General features: G+C 34.6%; 1 protein-coding gene across 3 annotated transcripts in view; it reads left to right on the top strand.

Moving 5' to 3' along the window:
* The first annotated feature begins 2,238 nt into the window (after positions 1-2,238).
* LOC145691054 (uncharacterized) overlaps positions 2,239-14,965 on the top strand; it is an 81,640-nt gene continuing 68,913 nt past the window's right edge. For 2 of the 3 annotated variants that reach the window (XR_014132332.1, XM_081766690.1), the window contains exon 1: positions 2,239-2,382. The gene's annotated coding sequence lies outside the window, so the exon portion shown is untranslated. Of the gene's footprint in view, positions 2,383-2,648; positions 2,999-14,965 lie in introns of those variants that run through there. The other variant, XM_081766691.1, reaches the window with a different exon arrangement.

The following is a 14,965-nucleotide window of genomic DNA, read 5'->3' on the forward strand; positions in this document are numbered from 1 at the left end:
CCAAGATCAATGTTTCAAATGTCCCTGCGGCGCACCATTGGCACTTATGTCCAGCCAGACGTGCAAACAATATATTTAATAGACTGATTTTTTTTTTACCAGTGACGACGCTACAGGGAAAGCAAGATTCCCCAACTTCCCCCCCCCCAAGACATGTTGTATTATCATGTACTGAAGTAATGTACAAATATTTTCGGTATAGAAAGAAACAACTGCCCCCCCCGAAAAAAAAGTCTCTGCCCGTCCCTTTTTCCCCAGGAAAGTAAAGCTGGTGCCGTCACTGGTTTTTATTCTTTCTTTCCGGATACATATTAGAGATTAAACAAAGTTTATAAATTTAACAGTGTGTTATGCTTCATTATTTGAGAGACTAAAAATACTAAATATTACATGTTTAATATTTTCAGAGGGGAAGTTGAGAGCCAGATGGAGAGGATTACGGGACACATTTAGGAAGGAATTAAAGAGAGAGGTCAGATCGTTCGGGAGACGCAGGTAGTTCACAATCGGCATCATCCTGGCCTCATTTTAAATCTTTAATGTTTCTCTCTGAAACAATGATACCAAGAGTTTCCTCAGGGAATATTCCTTTGGAACATGTAGAATCGTTACCGCCGCCTTCGGAGGTACAACAGGCAATTGCCAAAACAGATGAGACTGTTCCAGATGAATTACTGTTACTGGGACCATCCCATGAAAATACAGATGTAGCCTGTGGGACCAAGCGCTTTAAGAAGCCAGTTTCTAAAAAACGGTCATCTGACTTCAGTGAAAAACTATTAGCGTTGGAAGAAAAAAAGATGATGTATCTCGAAAATAATGCTATGCACAATGACAGTGATTACCAGTTTTTAATGAGTTTACACTCATTTTTAAAATCAGTCCCAACACATAGGAAGCTCGCCGTACGCTCTAAACTTCAACAAGTTTTTATTGATGAACAACAATTGGAGGAAACAGTTTCTTCAATATCGCCATCACGTTCTACATCTGCTTCGCCAAGCGAGTTATCTCATACATCAGAAGGACTGTTGTATCAAACTGACGAGAGAGGTTCAACATATTATGTAACTTTGCGCTAGTGGTTTCAGAAGCCAAAAAACATCAAATGCCATCACTCGGAATTATTCCTAATTACCATGTTTCTTTTTATTTAAATATAAATTTCAGAAAAAAAGGGAAAAAATACATTGTTATTCTATTGTCTACTACTTCATCTTATGTTGCTGATAAATTTGTATGCATTTTTTAAGGTGAATTAAATTCCAGGAGGAAATGGTTTCAAAAGTACAAAGCAGCCAATGTAATAATTGTATAAATTGATATGGACCCCTTGCATATATTACTATATTATATTATATTATATTATATTATATTATATTATATTATATTATATTATATTATATTCAGAGTTAGCACCTGAGGGAAGTCATATCGACAAAAATTAAAGTTTTATCGATTCAAACAAAAGGAAATAAGATAGTTTGCCGTACTAACTGTATACGAATAACTATATTAGGTAAGTTTTCTTCCATCTGGTTCGAACAATAAAACTATTTTTTTACCGATGTGACTTCCTTTACGAGCCGGTCTGATTACATCATATTTTCATGTATACTTACAAATCGAGGGAATGAATAGTGTGTTGTTGCCAATTTATGAACATCTAAAAATTGCTGAAATTTGTAACATCTACATAATTTGATTTAAATTGTATGTTTTCATATATGAATTTGAATATATATCTAGAAGATCTAAATTAATTATATATTCATTTAACAAACAAAATTGTTGGTATAATAATAGATACAAGAAAAATATAATCGCTTCTTACCTTAATGTCAAAGCCAATCGATTCTTCGCAGAAAGGCATTCTCGAAAATTGGAATGTTTTTCAAGTGCAGGTGAGACTTTGTAAAGTATGTAATAGAATGTTGCAGGTGTCATTCTAAAATATTCGAAAAACTTCTCTTGTTGTTGCTCTAGGTGAGGCAATAAGTTAAGTTCTCCCTCCTCATTTCTTGATAAAAATATGCCATTTATCCACATTCGTCTTCTTCGTGCTCTCAAAACTTTAAAGTACGAATTTTCAAGAAAAATATTTCAAATTGAAGCTTTGAAAGAGACATTGCAACTTGATTCGCATTCGTAATACTTCGTAACTAGTAGAGGCACATGAATTCGCATTCGCAATCGCATTCGGAAGCAGTGAAGGACGGCCTTATTTTAGTTCCAGGGAAATTTTGCGTCTAATCGGGAAATTTCATCCCCTCAGACGGGAAATTCGCTGTTAAAAAACTGGCATCACTGCCATCCACTTGCCGTATCTTCAGAGTCGTCTCATTTGCTTATATAAATTAAAAATATGAATTTATAAATCAGGTTAGTATTTCAAGCAAAGATTTTGTACTTTTAATGAGTCTTCTCTTTGTTCTCGAATATCTTTCGCAGGGCCACATGACAATATCCAACATAGTATAAATTAAATTCAAAGGATTCACTAGAAATTATTGTAATAAATTCTTTGTAAGATCTTGCTAAAATCTTTTAGTTTGCGTGATCATATGGACTGCAATAATAATAATAATAATAATAATAATAATAATAATAATATACAATGCAATGTGGAGAGTTATTAAAGAGATGCAGAGTTTTAAAGAGATGCCTTTAATGTCGATTCATTAATATTTACCGTTACTTCACCTGTTTTTCACGTCTATTGTGTATATTTGCAACGATCTACGTTATTTGGCAACATATAACTATCTCTTAAGATTTATCTCATTCGTCCATAACAATAATATAGGCAATAATGCAAACTTAGGATGTGCTATACTGATTAATATATTTTTAAAATTTACATAAGAAATTCTAATAATATTTTAATAGAGTAGTGCGGAAATAATTGAAATTAGATGTTCATGATATTTGATATGTGTATTTACGTGGAAATTCAAAACTGACAGTGAAAAGTTGTATCTAAGTATTGTGCCAAAAGGTAATAAGAGATGTACGTGTACTTGTTTTTTATTTTATTTATTTTTTTACTTTGCCGCACCACATTTTACAGGTAAAGTTTAATTCTTAGCATGAAAATACATATTTATAAAGAATACAGTAAATTACTGCAAGCGATACAACTAAATACAAAGTAATATACCTGTATTTTATAAGTTAAGGTTATTATTGTAAAATCCCAATAAGTGCTTCCCTACGGGTAAAATAGGTAAGTGCAGGTGAGATATGATTGTATTTAAAAGAAGTGGTACTGAAACTCGTATCATTGCCAAACCCCACTCGTTTTTAAAACCCCTGCTTAATTATATACGAACCGTCGTTGACGCGCCTGCTTCCTTGGGCCGCACCCATTTGATACGCTCGGGCCCTTCATATTTGCTCTGCTTTGGCTTGGTAAGAGAGGATTCGTGTTTCAGTGGCCACCTAGTAAAGGTTGTTTTATGTTTCTTGCGGTGTACTTTTTATACATATATCTGAAGCTCGTATTTATACGCTAATCGTAAAAGAGTTGAAATTTTCCAAAAATTGCTTATGATTGCTGCCATGAAATTTAAATATGCTTTTTTAGTTTTCATGTCGTCCAGTGTAAATTGTTCAGGAAACAATACGAAAAATTAGTGAAAGAATTCTAGTTTTTAAACAATTATTTCGAGTGGTGCACCAAAAGTAAACCTGCACGATGTACTGTGTGAAGTAGTTATAATACTGTAGTTATAATATTGTATTAGAAGAGTTTGTAAGCTATCGAAATAGTTTGTGGTTTAACGTCCCATACGGATTTCTACATTTAAAAAAATGAAAATTAAGTGTAATACTTTACAGATTCTTTTACATTCAAGCATCCATAAAGCACGGTGTATAGACTGTTTAAGTGGCCGTGAAGTTGGCCCAAACAAATTTCAAATTCTGATGAAATTCTGAACAAAAATTTGTACCCACACCCATTTCGAAAAATTTGAATTTTTCATGGAAAGCCATTCTGAAGTCAAGCTGACCCGCACAATTATTGGTTTCTTTCCAATTCAAACCAAAACGGTACGGAAAATTTGTACTTCATTTTATTAGGAGAAATAAAACTTCATTTAAATTGGGATAAAGGGAAGAAAGAACTGAGCCCAGGGAGGATTCTAACCTCTTCGCTTGCTCAACTATGCTATTGCTTTCTAGCGGCCATTTGGATTTTCTGTAAACTGTAAAAAAGATAGGAAAGAACGAGCTTTGCGGGGTTGAAGCCACTTTCGTTCGGCTACGTTTTGTTAAGATAATATTCGAACTTTATACTGACCATCTGGAGCGGGACAGTTGTTTTTTTTTCGCAGAAGGGATCTTAAGGTAAATCTGGAGCCGAGAATACAAGTGCGCACCTGAAAAGTGATTCCTCTTGTATATGGTTTGAATGTAACGGACTTACAGCAAATCAAGATAAAAGAGAAACTATGGATAATTATCTTAGTAATTGTACAAGTCATTCAGATACACGCAAATCTGTAAAACTGTAAGGAATGTACGTCGATTCAAAGTTAAATTGGAATGAACATACAGAAAATTTATGTAGAAAGTTATCCAGAGGATTGTTTTTATTGCGTAAATTAAAAACTGTAATTAATGAGAAATATCTTATAACATCGTACAATGCTTTTTTTTTCATTCACATTTTCATTCATTCATATATATATATATATATATATATATATATATATATATATATATATATATATATATATATATATGCGTTTATATGCGTAATTCTCAAATTAGCGGCAAAATTTAGGAATTAAAGTTCTAAAAATATATTTTTTAATACCACTCATTTTCTTTCAGTAAGTTCAGATAAAGTTTAAAAGTATGTTTTGATACTAAGCAGAGCTTAATCTGCATATCTTTAGCTTTTGGGAAATATTATTTGGTTCCACGTGAAATATTAATCCATGCTGATGACAAAGTACACACAATAGCCGATAGAAAGTGTGCTATGTGATTTTGCAAAGACTAATAGTTAGAAATCTACTTTTTGGTTAATTACGGTCGTAGGTGTCAATTTGTGTTGTAATTTTTTATTTTTCTTTGCTGAAATTTAAGTTAAAAATTACAGCAAAAAGTCACACCCATGACCGAAACCAATTAGAAACTGTATTTCTTATTACGACTATTTGCAAAGTCAGAAATAAATATCAAGTTTGATATTAAGGCGTAAAAAAATATACAGGGAGATACTTGATCTAAAAGCAAGGAAACAAGCTTTGTCCAAAATCTCATAGTTTTGAAGTTAGAGGCTGCCTGAAGCGTTTTAAAATGTATCTCAGAAAACTGTGTTTTAAACACTATCAAACATATGGAGCGCTGAGTAATAAATCACTTAATAGGCCATATCTGTTCGATTTAAAAATGGATTTTCCAACTGTGTGATGTATGCGCAAAGGATTCCCCAAAGGGATGATGAACCAACGGTATTTCATTTTTGGTTATTGTTGCAGGAACTTCTTGTACACGCATCGAACAGCTTTGAAACACGCATTTTTAAATATAACCTGTAGGACTTCCTAAGCGGTTTATTAAGACGCGCTCACTATGTTGGATAGTTGTTAAATAAAGGGGTCTCTAAAATTCATTTTTCTATGCTTCGGAACCCTAAATATCCGAAACTATGGGCTTTTGGCCAAAGTTCCAGAGACATTCTTCTTTTAGCATCATGTATTTGCCATTATTTTGTTTGTACACATTAATTTAATACATTATGTATTTTTAAACACATATCATCACTGTATTATCTATTAAAGTTTTATCAGAAAGTAGAAGATTAATGTTAAAAATTCTTTGATTAATAAAACTCGCTATAAACGTTCAAATTTACATTGGTGTTCATCAGTATTAATTTTTGTCAACACGCTCTTTTTTACTTTTTGTTTTGTATTTCTCATTACGGCTTTTAAGTATGAATTTAACTGTCCATTTTTTCAAGAGTCAAGTTGTCAAGTAGCGAAATTTCTTAGAAACAGTCATTGTATCGGTCATAATTTATTTTGTTTTTCTCTCTGCAAGACAACAATATTCAATAAATGTACAAGGGTATGGTATACAAATGTATTTTTATAATTCTTTAAAAAACATATTTCCAGCATTACGCGTATATGATCTAAAATCAATATACTACCTCACATGCAAGTTTAAATTTATGCTACCAGCTATTACATAGATCTAGTATCATTTTCCCGATGATTTTGAACTAAGGGGATCTGTTTTATTTATTTCTGAAATTTGATCTAGAAAAGGAATTACTTCCAATTCACTTTACATAGATTTTAATAAAATGTGTTCAACATCTAGGGTTTGTATCAAATACATTAGAATATCAAAGTTCTAAGCCATTTTGAAAGAAACTTTGCGACGTACTTAAATGCTCCTTTGTACAGTACATAGTGTGGATTTCACAGGCTACATGGACACTACACTTTAACCTTTAGTTATCTTTTAATACAACTTCAAACACAAAGCAAACAGACATCCTTTTTCATGTGCTTATAGAAAAGAGCTTTTATAGAAAATTCAGTTATAAGCGCGAAACACCTAAATGGTCTTCTTTGGGTATAATTCCCACTGCCCGTCTTGGCTCCTCTCTCTTGATCCCGCTAGTTTTGAAAATTAAAATTCATCGAAATAAAATAAGTCAACAATTTCTATGTAATTTAAACTCCTACTATGAATTGGAATCCACAGGTAAAGTTCTGAACCCTCCTCAAAAACAATTTCTGCGTACGCGCCTGACAATCATATATGAATCACGTAACAAGGCAAGTTTATTTAAAAAAAAAACAAATAATATTCTCAGGAAAGCAATAATAGACCTGAAATTAAATAAGTCATAAGAGAATATAAATTAACGCCAAAATTTCCATGCTAATGACAAAATTGCATTTAATCGAGCTTGTAGAACAACCCGTTCCAGAAATTCTTAAATACGTTACTTCAATACCTTAATTTCTTAAGGTATTAATTTACAGAAACAATATTGCACTGATTTAATAAATACTTTGATTTCAACAGTGTCCACACTATTGACAATCTATTTTGCCACCCTGTCGGAAAATCATACAAATACTTATGTAATGACTATCTTGGGCAACAGTTTCCCTCCAACTACACTAACCAACAAATGACACACGAAAACCGTTCTGGTCGCACGGTTGCCAGATCATATTTATCTTTCCAGCGAACAGCATATCAATTTAAAATGCGCTTTGGATGACGACTACAGAAATGGGAACAAAATTTTTAAAGTCTGTAAAATAAGAATACATTAAGACTCAAAGCTATGTTTGAAGCTGAGTAAACTTGAACATCGCCTAAAAGTTGTCGCTTAATATCAAAGGAGTACGGATACAAACAGCTACTTTATAAGAACAAAATCCGTGAAAATGTAGTTGGTTACAGCCATGCTAATGACATTCTCCATTTACTTTTAAATTCGTACCAAGCTTTTTTCTACAAATAGTGCATTTTGAGGAAGAAATGTGCATGGCATTGTTGAAGGAACTGAATTACACATATATTTCAATTTTTTAACAATTAGTATCCTTTGTTTAAGAAATATTATTTGGAGACAGCTTTTTTCCCCTCTTTTGAGAATTACCCATATATATATATATATATATATATATATATATATATGTGTGTGTGTGTGTGTGTGTGTGTGTGTGTGTGTTTGACAATGTCTGTTGCAAGAAATGTTTAATAACTAGAAAGCAAGTGTAATATGAATCTCCTCCATAATCTATCAGTAGCTTGTAATCACTAGTATTCACCAAACCAGTCTCATTTCCTTTTTTAGATTTATTTTTTATACTACCTCTTCTTTTTAACGTAATTTGAAGTACTTCTTCATGTATTAGCTTGTTACTAAAATCTTCCTGTACCTTGCCCGACAGTTCTCTTAATATCCCTCTCAAAGATTGGTAATGCAATGTGTCCAATGTCAATAATTGGTACAAGGATTGCACTGGCTCTTGTCTAATATAGAAGATACTTCAAGTGCGTGTTGTACTTGCTGTTTCAATTCTTGTACATTTTGATTAACTTGATCGTCTATATGGAGTTCGTTTATTACGGTATGCAGTTGTTGTATTATACCAGCATTAGGAAAGTGATGGATTCCAGCGCATTTGAAACATCTCTTGCTAAAGCAGGAGAATTATACCTAACATGTAAGCATTGACATCTCCGGTATTTAATACTCTTTGCTGTTCCTTTTCTGATGATTCTGACGATATTGAGTAACCGAATAACCGTAGAATAATGTATATTCAAATCCACTAGCTACCATATACTCCATGTTATTTCTTCATTAAATTAATTGAGACCTTCTCAAATTATCTTTTAATTAACTTAATAATCTTAGCACATTTATCCTTAACACCTTACTTTCTTATTAATCACAATTCCATCAATTTCCTGTATAATATTTACCCTCAAACTCATTCGACAATTTACTCAAACATTTCGCCTAATTTCATACAAATACACAGTTACATTTACATCCCAACATTCTTCTTATTCTTTGTTCTAAGCATGTTACAAAGTTAAAACAATGCACTCCCAGCATGCGATTTTATATGATTAGCACTCAGTGTTAATATGTCGTTCGAGTAATTAAGTATTGCAGTGATGAATTCAGAAGATTCTCACTGAAATTAAAAGGCGTACTGCTAAAGCACTGGTAACCCTTTTGACTCCCACCCGAAAAATATAGGGAGAATTTCGTAGTTTTGGGAGACCGCATTAAATGTCGTAGAAGAAGAAACTCCTTTGGCAGTTTAGGAGAAGTTTGTAAGGCAACAATATTATAAAGAACTGAAAGCTAAGTCTGACTAAAACCAATCTTTATAAAAGAAAAGAAAATAGTATGCTATTCTTTATTTTTACGGTAGGAAAAAATGACTGTTTCCTTCATCCAAATAAAAAATATAACACTTTACGTTGTAATAAAAACTGTTATTGTAGATAGGCTTTTATTTTAGTAAAATAAAGTTACTTTAGAAAATTGGTTAAGTAGAATGATGACATAGTTTTCTCAGCTTTCTCTGTAATTTTAAATTTGAAAACAAATTTTTTATTGGCAGATATTGCCGATAGGACTGTTACAAGTTAAGGTTCCGTTGTATATATTTTGATGTTGTAAACATCGAAATACGCAATTACATCCCAAAACTAAAATAGCAAGACAGCGGATATAGTTTTATGAAATGGTTCAGTAAAATATAATGTACAACTATTGCTGTAATAGTTTGTGCATTTGTTAGTTTAAGGTACGGATGCGCTGGACTGCAAAATGAAAGAATAAAATGAAATTTTTGGGTTGTACGTCCAACGCGTATGTCTGGTAGGCTTAAAGACACTGTGATGATAAAGAACAATGAAAGTGGGAGGAAACGGAAGTACCCTGAGAAAACCCATGAGCACGGTCTTTGTGCACCACAAATCTCAGTTGGCGTAAGCTGAGATCGAACCAGGAACACCATGCGCAAGAAGTCAATACTTTGCCACTGTGCCAACGTGAACCCCTGGACGATAGGAATACTAAGTGGGTATATACCCCATTATATCACTATGTAAAAGACTCTAAGTGCTCTTTGCTTAGCCTGAGCGCCTTCTGTGCGAAAGATGCACCCATTTCTGGTAAGAACATGTCGTCCCTTTCCGGCATTAATGCAGTAAGCGAAATTTTGAAAATTTTACAGGAGAGCCGAAAAACTGAAATTTTGATGGTTTTTCTTGGATAACTTTTTTGTTTTTTGGACTATTTTCGTAAGTAAAATACAGCTAATATAATTCAACAAGCTCCGTCAAATAAAACAGTGACGTATATAATAGCTTCAATATATTCACTTATTTTGACGCATAATTCATTTTTGCTTACATTTTTAACAAATCAATGCTTCAAACGACACTTATTGAAATGTATTAATGCATTAAGGCACACAGTGTCATAGTGAGATTGCGTTAAGCAACATTTACAGAAAAAAATGGTTTTCTCTTTTATTTATAGTTTTTTTTTTTTTAAAATTCTTAAAGCTTAGAATATTGCAAATTATTACTGATTTGTTAAGCTTACTGATACAATGAAAATTTGAATCATACATTTTCTAAATAAATGCAAATTGTCGAAACTTCACAAAACTGAACTTTATCAATTTTTAATTATTGGAAGAAAAATAAAAAAGGATGACAACATGTTTCAATCTTAAATTTCTTCTTCGGTGTCCTCTTTATCTGTCTCAGCGAGTGTATCTTGTGCTTCTCCCGTGTGTGGCAACTGCTGGTAGAACCTGTGTAGATGCTTTGGTAGAACATTATGATTATACAATTTGACAAGATCCTGATATTTGACCTTACTGATAGGGATGGTTGCCACATAAAGTCTGCTTGGCTGCTTTTGTCTTGGTGGGCGAAATTTGAGTGTAAAATATTCTGCGTCCTTAGTCATTGAATACTTAACTTTGACAAATTCACTATTTTTTAAAAAGGTGACAACTCTAATTTTCGACAGCAAGAAAGGTTCCCCTGACTCATGTTTCTTAGCACTGAAGATTTGGGTTGCCAAAGTACAATTTCTAAAAGAATCATGCTTCAATAATTCAACATTATGTGGCTTTGTTGTCGCCATAACGGTAATCCACTGGGAAGGACTTTCATTTTTTCTTTATGAAATGCTTTCTCAATTTGACTATGCACACCGTCCACAGGCATATATATGTGTGACCCGGTACCAAATAATTGATCTGGATTCGTTGCAAGTTTCTGGATTTTTCAAGTTCATATTTCGACATAGCCAAAATATTTCTCTTTTTGTTTTGACCGGCACAGTTATCGCAATACAGTATTAAAGTTGAAATATTACCTCGTTCGTCCACTACACCTATATATCTCGAAAGGATGGAAGCGATTTTATTCGAATCTTGTTTACCTTCGCTCTCACCCCATACGTAATTGTATGCATTTCTGCTTTTTGATTTATATATCGAGAGATTGTATACGGAATACTGTCGTGTGTAATATAAAAGCATGGAATCGCCATTAGGTACGCTCAAATCTTTCTGCAAATCGAAACTCACGACAAGTGTTCGTTCCTGACAACCGCTCAAACTCTGCTGGTTTTTAGAAACGAGCCTTATTTGCTTCTTTATCTTCAATATGTCGGGCGCAATCAGCCTTCTCTTCTTGGGTTACGTATGTCTTGTTGGTAAATGCGATACGTTTGTGGCATTTTTCCTTTTTGGCTCTATGAAACCTAAGGTTGAATTTTGAGTTAAATATATCCCCCAAAACGCTTTCACTCACAGGAATATTTCCTTCTTCGTTCATTGCACGTGAGTAAATCGTATAAAGGTAAGTGACGTTTTTTAGATCCTCAGGAAGATATAGTCGTGTTGTTTTATTTCTACAGTAGTGAGAAGGCACTGCAGGAAGCCTTTGAATAATTTCAACAACGAGCTTCACATCTCGCACGGATGTCGCATTGGGGCGAACTGAGTGGGTCCTCGACCATCAGGTATTGCTAAGCCTTCAGTGGATTGTGTAACAGTGTAATTCACAAACCTCTGCGAGATATCTAATGTTGAAAAGAAGAATTGAAGACAATCACTTCTATAGCCTTCAACTTAGTTAATAAAATACTGAAAAGATGATGCTCGTGGGCTCTCTCCCTGAATCCTCCTTTTCACTGTAACTTGTATGGTTTGTTCTAAGATCCAATTCCTTTGATCATTTGGTTTTAAAGACCAAAAGTGTGTAAATAAGGATTGGCGCCTCTCTTCCGGAATATCAGAACATTTATTTGGGCAAGACTTACATTTGTTTGTTTGTATTTGTTTCTTTTCAAATCTTTCTTGCCTGTTTTTGTTGTAGGCTTGGTCACTTTGCTTTAATTGTTTTTTCTCTCTCTTTTTGAGGAGTTTTCTTTTTAATTCCCAATCCCTTTTGGCTACGATGTTCTTTTCTGGTGTAAAAGTGATCATGCTACTTATTATCTTCCTCCGTTTCCTAGCACCACTTTCCTCATTGTAACCATCACCTGAATTCGACTTTGTAGGTGAATTTCCTGAAACCCTTTTCCTCTTAATATATAATATATCTTTCTGATGAGATTGGTGTTGTTTTGTCCAACCAATCTGTTGAGTTTTCGGAAAGACAAGCCTGGTTAAGTATGATATCGTCAGAGGAATAGTCTACCACTGGTGTGAGTAAGGCCCCAATTTTCATGATCTCACTCTTCGAACAGTAAACTATATTGGAATATGTCTCGTTTGGTACCCTCGGCTTCATGATTTGTTCTTCAACTTGCTGTTTGGTTAGATTTAAAATATTCCTCCCACAGGAAAACTGAAAGCAGAAAATAGAAAAAAAATTAAACCGAACTAAAAATGGGATAAAAGTAATATTTTTTTGTAAGTGGAGTGCAAAGTAATAGTTTTAAAAGCTTTGACTAATTGTACCTCCTGTCTACTAAATAAAGCTGACTTTTGAAGTTGGCAGAAATCTTACATACAATAAATAAATTAGGTAGCTTTGATTTCCATTGACTTGAATGTTCAACTATAAGTAGTAGGCACGTCGTAGCGTTAATCGAAGCTTTAAGAAAATATTACTCTGCTATTTTTATCACGATCTTTGAAATCGGTTTAATTTTTACATAATTAACATTGACAATTTTTTACCTGGCTGGTGGGGTAGGGGCAACTTGCCTGCCTGCCAAACAGCATTGGATAGGTCGAACATGAGCACAAATCTTGTTCTAGCCAGTCATCCAAACTGAGGATCCCCGTGATATTCCTCAGTGTTAACAGGCGAATGCCGGGACTGCACCTTCTGTAAGGCCAGAGCTGCTGGCTTTCCACATGCTTGCCCTCAATTCTTCTCCGGCCTGATCCTTAGTTTCCTAAAGATCACAACTAATTCACATTGCTAATTAGTTACTAAAATAAACCTTTCTTAACAGCTAGATTTTATATTCACAGAACGATCATTACAGTAGGAATAACCGCCATCAAATATCGATAACACATAACTTCCACGTCATGAGCAGGTTACATAGAAGACGCGCAAGCCTACCGAACATAATAGAACGCAGCTGATGCCCGTTATGGGTAAACAAAAATATGTGAGTAAATTTTGACTAGCGCAAACTGTTGGAGCACAAATAGCTGCTGTCAGTACATCTGTGATAGCCATACTCTTATGATGTTGAAGCGCTACAGTGTCAAGGTTTTACCAACAGTGCCCATGACGGTCAGTCATCCGCCAAGCGATAACACTTGGATCAGGTACGTGCGGTGGGCAGAAAATGAACAACGAATAGCACTATTGTATCCCACCACAGGCGTATGTTAATGGAGAAATTGACGCACCAGTACAATATGGGTCAATAAGTCTTACAACAAATTTCAATGATGAGCATGGGACATACCTTACGCAGGGACATAGCCATAGACCAGCACTATAACAACACAGAAAGAACATACAGCTGACAGAGAAAAGCAAAGGGACCATTCGTCAATGAATAAATGAAAGACGGTTTTCTCCAGTGATAAGTCCCGCTTTTCACTGAACCATGTCAATGAGATTGTTGGAAACAGCATGAGTATACGTCTCCGGGTTACAGCATGGTAATTCAATAGGACGGTGGCCGTGCTGTTTATTGTCTGTGTCTGGGAAGCGACGCACAGATATTTCTTTCTCGATTAAACTTTTCACGGTGCAAGATATTGCAACCCATTCCTCCAAGTCCAAGAGAACAGCGCCATATTCTAGCAGGAAAACGGAAGGTGTTTTCGGGCTGCGTTTATTACATAATGGTTGGAGGAACATAAAAATGAATTTTCAATACTACCCTGACATCCAAAATTGCCCACCTCTTAGACATGTATGGAACATGCTGATAAGTAAGGGACCATATGGTTGTCGTGCAAATCAGATGCAGACACACGCCATCTGATTGACCATGAAAAAATATGGAGAACACAGAAATTTAAGGTGTTAAGGGCCATAGGGAGCGGAGCGAGGAAAGAGGACACATTGAATAGAAATTGTCGGCAAAACTGAAGAAAGTCAGGAATGACGGGAAAAGTTAATGTGTTGCAAACATTGAAAGAAAGTCATTCAAAAGAATGAAACTATACATAAAAAGGACATCAAGGACGAAGAAAGATCATAATCAGGGTTGCCACCCGGACCGCAGTGTTGCCAGCGCTGCATAACTTTGATATGGAAGATATAGCACAGTATAGCAATTCATGCACAAGGAAAAATATTATTAACACAAAAGACAATTGAAAAGACTCTGTACACGTGCGTAAAAAGGGTTAACGTAGTCGTGAGTGAATATTACACCCGCGTGAATACAAATGGAGGAAAATAGAGAACAGTACGCACCATTTGTAGTTTAATTGCAATTGACGTGAAGATCACGAATGAATGCGTGGTCAACACACAAACATTTCTCGCTGTGAGCACAGCGGATGAAAGCAAGCTGGTCACACGCGTCTCTGCAGCATTCCTCTGTGAGTCCTTTTTCAAAGCAACACGCGGAAGGTGTTTCAAACTGTCCAGGATGTTCATTGGAGTAGCTACATTTGAAAAACGCAAAGCGTATCATCTTTTGGAATCGCCTAGAGGAAAACTGGTAATGTATAAATGACTGAAAGCGGAAAAAGTTCTCACGTTGCCACACATTAATACTGGAGAACACTAACGTATCTATGATCAACTTCACCATGTTTTTGAATGGACGAAATAAGAACACATCAGCAGGTTGTATAAGGCCTGTGCATTTCGGAGGAATCAGCTTTTTGTAGAACTGAACACCGTGAGGAACTGTCATGTTGTAAAGAGTGTCATCCTTGTTTGGAGTGCTCCCAAACACTTTTGTTTCTGTGTTACCATGTGTACCCCCTTCACT

The sequence above is a fragment of the Thermobia domestica genome, chromosome 7 (genome assembly GCF_964235325.1).
Source record: "Thermobia domestica chromosome 7, izTheDome1.hap1.1, whole genome shotgun sequence".
NCBI classification, from domain to species: domain Eukaryota; kingdom Metazoa; phylum Arthropoda; class Insecta; order Zygentoma; family Lepismatidae; genus Thermobia; species Thermobia domestica.